Source organism: Vicia villosa, unplaced genomic scaffold (genome assembly GCF_029867415.1).
Source record: "Vicia villosa cultivar HV-30 ecotype Madison, WI unplaced genomic scaffold, Vvil1.0 ctg.001778F_1_1, whole genome shotgun sequence".
Taxonomy (NCBI): domain Eukaryota; kingdom Viridiplantae; phylum Streptophyta; class Magnoliopsida; order Fabales; family Fabaceae; genus Vicia; species Vicia villosa.
In genome coordinates, this window is record NW_026705723.1 from 241,516 (window position 1) to 249,460 (window position 7,945).

A 7,945-nucleotide genomic window follows, 5' to 3' on the forward strand; every position below is an offset into this window, starting at 1 on the left:
AGGTTAGCCTCTTCATCTCCTCCCATTCTTAAATTTTCAAAATCTTCTCCCTTTTTCCAAAATATTCTTATGTTTGCAATCTTTTCAAAACCTTTTTCTTAAAAATATCTTTCGCCCTTAGTGGCTTTTCTTCAAAAGTTTAGACACCGTTAATTGTCGAAACGAGTGGTTATACCCCACGATTTTGAAATTGATTGATAATAACAAGATCTTTTCCGCGTGAGAGAGCTAGTGGCATACTCGTTGATTTTATCCGAGTTGGAGCCCTTCTTTCATTTGCGATGCAAAGAACTTGTTTGTTCTCATGCTCAAGATCAATGGCTGAGTATTTCTCTCTAACGACAACAAAGTGTTTATTCGTTTTAAAAACGTTTTTCCCAAAAGCGGAACTACATTAGCTCTGACTTCTCCATTGCACCGAGGAGGTATGTAGGCCCAAAGCTTAACGCTTTGCCGAGCTTATTTTAAAAATAAAACAAACCCTTTTTAGCACACACACACAGATTTTCAAAAAGGTTCCCGTGGAGTACCACGGATATGAGGGGTGCTTTAAACCTTCCCCTCGTATAATCAACACCCGAACCTGAGTTCTCTTTCTTGTTTTAAAAACAAAACTTTGGGTTTTTCGTTCTTTTCCCTTTTCCTTTGAAAAAATAAAGCGCAGTGGCGATTTCAAACGGAATATTGATTCGAGTCAATCCTATGGCTTCGATATCAGATTTTCCCCGCTACATGAAAAATGGCGACTTCACTGGGGACCCAGTTTTAAGTGTGTTAAGCCTATTTTTGTTTAGCTGTGTGTTTTTATCTGTATATATTGTTGTGTGCTTTGTTTGTTTATTTTCTTTTTTTCTTTTTGGTGCTCGATGGTTCCTCTGTGATGAGATAAAGTTCTAACCCGAACTTTTGTGAGTAACTTGAGATAGGAGGTGGTAAGACCAATAGTCGCATGTCAGGAGCAATCCTTAACATGAGCGTCATATGGTGGAACCCCAATCAGTGGAGGCCTCATGGAAGGTAGTAGAGGTTGTTACGAATCATCGTGATAACGCTATTACTTTCAATAGTGAGTGTCCGTAGAAGCTGAATGACCTAGAACCCTTTTAACCCATCTAAGCCTTTTTTAGGATGTAGCGCAGAAACAAGATCAAGTACCAATTTGAGCTTGTTGTCATGCGATGCTACGCTCAGACGAGGTCTTTTTAGGCATATTATTGGCGCCCATGAGCAATTGTGCGTGCCGGTAGTATCCGATAGAAGATTGAAAACTCTGGGAACCTTTGTAGAACCCGTTCGGCAGGTACAAAATTCCCTAGTACATACCTTTGTGGGTGGTTCTTAACTTTGACTCCATGCTCGTGACGTCGAACCTTTGAACCTTGTTTGTGCGACCATGTGTGATCTTGATTGTGATTGATGCATAAACCATACATCCATGCATTCATTTGATTTCCAAGGAACTCATAGGTCTTTCTTTGTAAACATCATAAGTTTCATCAAACTCAATGGATCTTGGGTGTCGATAGGGTGAAAACCTTAATCCACCAAAATGGATGATTGATCTTGATGATAACTTGATCAAAGTTTTGATCCAATATAGGATTTACCTCCTTCATGTTTTGATGTTTACAAAGTAATAACTTGAATTCTTTGAAAATCAAATAAAACCAAAAAAAAAACAGCAATTGCATCATTTGCATACATACATCCAGGTTGTCCAGAAAACTTATCCTTGTCTGTCTCCATCTTCAGAGTTGTTGTCTACCGTCAAGCTGATTCCTCGACACATTGAACTAGAAGCATGTATCTGAAGAGTATGGAAGAACTTCAACAAGACCAAGAGTTGGTAAGATCAAAGAAGCTATCTTTCAGGGATATGGGTCCTAATGTTGTCACTAATCCTTTGCCAGATCAAAGTGGCTGAAGACAAGTGAAAGCCAGATGGTCTCCTAAAGCCAAGTGTTTCAGACAGGATAGCTCATCTTTGTTGCTGATTAGTCACTAGGCCTTGATTCTGTGCTGTTCGTATTTCCTTTATTGTGCTGTTTACTTTTAGACTTTGTTTGTTCCTGAATGGTAATTTTAATGAAATGAGCATTGCATATTTTGAATTCATTTTCATCTACACTGTTTATGTTCATGCTTTCTTTTACAAAACTTTTTCTTCCATTTTCTTTCTCTATCAAATTTGTGTTTTATGCAAAGATTGGAGGGAGGATGATGACAATGAAATACCCAAGTTGTTGAACTGTATGCTTTCGAATAAAACTTTGCTGATGATGTACAGGCATTGTTTCAATTCCCAAACACTAGAGAAATAAGGAAGTTAATCCCTTGTCAACCCCTCTGAGCCTTCGAAGTTGGAGTTTCTTTCTGTATGAAAAAACCCGCATTTTTAACCTGGGGCAGGGTAGTTCTCAGTTAATTTGGCTGTGCATTCTATTTTAAGAGAATCATTCAGTACACCTTTTAACAAAGGTTTCAATCACAAGCTTTCCTCCGCATACATCAAAGAAATGTTGGAGATGTCAATCAAAAGCCAATGATGGTTCATCTTAATCATTAAGCAAGGCAGTCACTATCTTTCAAAAAAAATGTATCAAAAAATGTATACAAAGAAAAGCCTGCTAAGTCAAAACCAAAAACAACTTAGGCAAAAATCAAGGCATCCCGCTGACTGTAAGTTCAAAAATAAACAGTTCAGGCAAAAGTTAGGGATATATAAAAAGAAAAGATGAAAAAAAAAGAGAAGTCAATAATTCCTGAACAACACAATGTTGTGACTACCAAAAGGAAGAAGTGACTGCCATCTCAAAATTTCTCTTTGCTCGTGAACTATCATCATTATCAAAGGTGCAATTCCAGAAGTCTCTTGGAACCTGAATGCATAAGTTGAATTAACTGAGTTTTAGGACTGGAGATAATCACGAAGATGGGGTGGGTACAATCAAATTTTGAGCCTTATATCCTTTGTTTCTGAAACCGTGAACCTGGCCACGTTACAACCTTTAAAAGACCTAATTGAGGCAAGGTTTGTTTGAAAGCATACTACAACAAGGTTGCGCAAGCTGACTCCCATGAGATTTTCCAATCATTTGTTTTGATATCATGCCTTTGCTTTATCTTTCACTTTGAATGTCTTAACCTTTATGTTTTGACCAGTGATTCCATTTGCTTTACATCAATAACATCATTCCGATAATGATTTTGATTTCAAAAATATTCTTTGAGCATTGCATTAAAATTACCATTCTTGAATGAACATTTTATTTGCAAGTAAGCATTCTGTCATACCCTAATTTTTGACCCCCCTGAGATGACATATCTTCAGGATTTTTCATCAGGTCAAGACAAGTACCCAGAGCAGTCATTTCTCCATCTGGTACCTAATCGAGGATGCTCGAAGACAAGAAAGCTCAGGCAAAGGATCAATCAATACAAAGACTAGTCTTTAATACAATCATGGGGCTCAAAAACTTCACTTTTCTCATTTATGATTGATTAGACATCCAGTCATATGAGTACAGGTTTACTCAGGTCACCAGACTAGGGTTTTGAGCCTATCAGGGACTAAAATCAGGGATCACTTTTGGGAAACCCTAAAAAGCCCCAGGGAACCATTCAAAAACATCAATCATCTTCAAATAACTCATATGACAAGATCTACTAGACATCACACTTCAATTCAAAGTCTACAGTCATTATTTTCACATGGTCGACAAATTAGGGTTTTGACCTAATTCACCAAGATAGTTGACTTTTAATCAGGGCATGAATCCAAAACTCAAGACATGATTCAAGAATCTCTACTACCTCAATATAATCCATTTACATCATTCATTTGAGGAAAAGATCTTGTTTCTACACAAAAGCCCAAAAATTCACTTTGTCAGGAAAAAGTCAACTGTGAAGGATCATCATTGACTTTTAAGGTTTTTGGTCAAAAAATGACTTTCAAAGATTAATATCATCAATATATGGATGTCAAAGTCATTTGGCCAAAGAAATTCAAAGAAATTCATCAAGGAGCAAAAAGTCGGGAATTAGGGTTTTTTGAGGGCATGGTGAGATCTCAAAATTTCACCTACACAACTCAAAAAACTTCCAACATGAAAGTTGTAGATCTTGCCAAATAAAACAACATCTTACAAGGGAACTTTTTTTCAAAAGATCAACCATTTATGAAGTTTTGGAAATTTTGAAGTTTAGGTCATAAACACTTAGAAATTTTTCTAAGTGTTTTAACCTAGTTTTCATCCAACTTTAGGCTCATTTTTCACAAATTTCCCAAAGGATTCTGAAGAAACTCCAAACTAATGATTTGAAGTAGATGTTTAGGGCTTTCCAAATTGTGTTCAACCTTCTTCAAATTCAATTTGAGCTAGGAGTTATGCTTGTTCAAAGTTGGCCTCATGAAGTAAAATTATAGGTCATGTACAATTTGGAACTTTGCAATTTTGTGCATTTTGCTTCACTAAGTGATGCTACACGACCTCTAATGCATCTGAAACCATACCATACATCAATTTTCATCATTGCATAAGGATTAGAGAAGATTCCCAAAAACAAAGGCATGTGATTATGTAATGATTGCATTTTTGAATTTATGGCAAATTGATGATTCATCAAAGGAATCTTCTCCCAACCAATTGGAGCTCATTTCTGCAGCCATTTGGTCCCCTAAGATCAAGCAAAACCGATGGCTAGGGAGTGGTATCAAAGAGCTCATCATTGCACTTGGAATATTCTTTGAATTCCTTCATGGCTAAGAAAGCAAATCAACTTCACTAAGGAAGCTCACTCCTCTGCAGCTATACCAATCCATTTGCCTATAAATACAGATGCATTCCTCATTCAAAAACACACCAAAGCAACCATATTCCTTGCTTTCTCTTTCTCTCCTCTTGTTCATTGTTTTTCAAAGTTCTTTGGCAAGAAGAATCGATTTCTTCAAACCAAAGCTTATCTTTGGGAAGTGAGCATTCTAACATCTCAAGGGAGGTCATTTGAGGTGATCCAAGCACCTGGATCACTTCTGTAGGTGGAGGAACACCATTGTTGCTCTCACTTTGGAGCATCTGCAGTTGGAGGTCCATGGAGTGATTCAGAAGGTTTCAAGGCAAGCCAATCATCCAGACACACTCCTCAGGTCATAGTGAAGCTAACCAGATGGCTGCAGCTCATCTGTAACTCAGGATTCAACAACCTCCATGTCCACTTAAAGCTCAAATCGAGGGAGGTCCATAGAACAATTCAGAAGGATTCAGGCTACAATAAGCATCCAGTTAGCATCATTGAGTCTCAGGGAAGCTATTGAGATCATTCATTCAAGCCCAGGTGCTCTCAATCATCCTCACGACCTCCATTTTCAGAGGTAAGTTTCTGAACTTCACCTCTCTAATTTAAGTACTCTTTATGAAATAGCTCGATTCTATCTTGTTCAGCATCATCAGAGGATTGAAAACCCTCTATCATCATCCATTTATCTTTCAGTATAGTCATTTAATTTGATTTTGAAATTTTAGGGTTCTTCACGATTTCTGGTAAATTAGTTAGATGTAGTTAATATTAGTTCATGTTAGTTACATATTTAGAATCGTGAGTGAAATTAGAGCAAGTTTCGTGTTTACATCATGGCAAATGATTGAGAAATGAGTGAGTTCAGAAATTCAAATTCATGGAGCTTGAGGTTGAAGACGAAGATGGTGGTGGCGCGCAAAATTCAAATCTCAGGGCAGAGTTTATTTTATTTTGAGTGGTATGCGTTTTATTAATGACTAAACAACTTGCCCTAGTGGCCACACATGCGCCCTTAGTATCATCATGCCACAAGTCTGGGGTTCGAATCCCCCTCGCCCCAGACTTTTTGATTCTTTTATTTTTTAAGGATTTCCAACTTGTTTTGAGACATGACCAAATGGAGGCAAGTCACTAACACTGAGCGCGCGTTGGCTCAGTGGTGTTGTTTTGGATTGGTGACCTCAAGGGCGTGGGTTCAAACCCTCCAAGGGCCAAAACTTATTTTTTTTAACACTAATTTCTTTCATTTCTCTTCACAACTTCACATATTTATTTAACCTATCAAAACAAATCATTTTCACTTCATTTTTCACACACTTTTTATTTAACATATCTATTTTGTGAATAATCAAAAAAATCATAAAAATATTATTTATTTCATGTATTTTTATTAGGTTTAAAATAGCATGTTTTAGGTGTTTTCTTAAATACTTGAATACATATTTTCTACTTTGTTTTAAACTAAATCACCTTGTAAATAATTTTATGATGAAACCCTATTTGTTTAGGTCTTAATTAAGTAAAAATCTTTATTTTTACTTTAATTAAGTTGACTTTTGTCAATTTTCAAAGCTGTTATCAGTCTCCGATTAAAACGGATGATTAAGGTTTTCAAACAACAAAACCTTGTATCATTCAAAATCATTTTCAAATTGCTCTCATAACCAGTACTGTAAAGTACTGGGCCTCTAATAGAGTGTAAGTCCCAAAAACCTTCTCTTCTTAGCTTGTTTTCAAAACTGTATTTTCAAAATCTTCTTTCTGTTTTCAAAAACATTCTTCTGGTATTTGAAGGGCATTATTCCCGGTGAAACTCTTCAGATACCTATGTGACCTTTGTCCATCTTCACTTCTTCTGTTTTCAAAAACCATTAACTGTTTATCATATATATATTCAACTGTTATCAACAAAACAACAAAAATACTGTTGAGGCTCTGTACATACTTCTTCAATGGCCTCCACTCCATCCAGGTTAGGCTTTACAAGCTTTCAATTTACAGTCTTTATTTAAATTACTGTCAAATATAAACTGTACATATATTTGTTTAGAACTACGTTTGAGTATAAACCTTAGGACAGTTAAACTATATATATATTATAGGAATATGACCTAGGATTGAGAATGTCTTCCCGGTGAAGGCTCTTTCCTAATTAGAGATCTGTAGTTCAAACCCCCAAGATGAATTATTCCCGGTGAAACATCTTGGCAAAAACCTTAGAATCCAAATAATAGGACACATCCACCCAAAGAGGAATTATTCCCGGTGAAACCTCTTACCCATTTGCTTAGAGCCAAAATAAGTTCAAATCCACATAGCTTTCTCTTGTGCTATAACAAGGACCCTCGACTAGCCTCCTCTTGGGCTTTGTACAAGGACCCACAGGCTTCTTAAAAGCATTTCCAGCTTCCTCTTGAGCTTGTATACAAGGACCCATCAGGTTTCTTATAAACATAGGAACAGGTCTTTAGCCACCTTTTAGCCTACCCTGGTGAGTTTCTTCCAATTTAAACCAGACTTTAAAACAAGCTAAGTTTGTCTCAATTTCACATTGAGTACATTTTTGGAATGAGAGACATGGACAGTCTCTGTCACCCTTATCTTCATCAATCCTCATTAGTAGAGTCTAGGATCTATGTTTTGGGTCATCCTCAGCATAGAGTCAGCCTTCATCTTGGGCTTTAAACAAGAAGTCTCCACTAGATAATCTTTCTGCCAATCCTTTCTTCCTTTAATAATTAATGGAGTGCTACCCAAATCATTCATTTCAATAAAACCCCTGAAAAGGGTTAGCCTCCAACATCTGTCTAAAATGTTAAAATCCCTGGAAAGGGTTAGCTTCCACACATTCCTTCATTTCAATAAAACCCCTGGAAAGGGTTAGCCTCCAAAGTCAATTAATAAAAATGTCATTTCTCTTAGGAGATAATTTCCCCAAAAGAGTCAAAACCCCTGGAAAGGGTCAGCCTCCAAAAAACATGATAAAGTCAGTCTTTTAACAGACAAATTCACCAGCTGAGTCAAATCCCTGGAAAGGGTTAGCTTCCAAAGAAAAACAGTCTTTTAATAAATAAAACCTCCTCAGTAGAGTCAAAACCAACAAAAACAGTTAGCCTCAACCTTGGGCTTCATACAAGGCACCCAA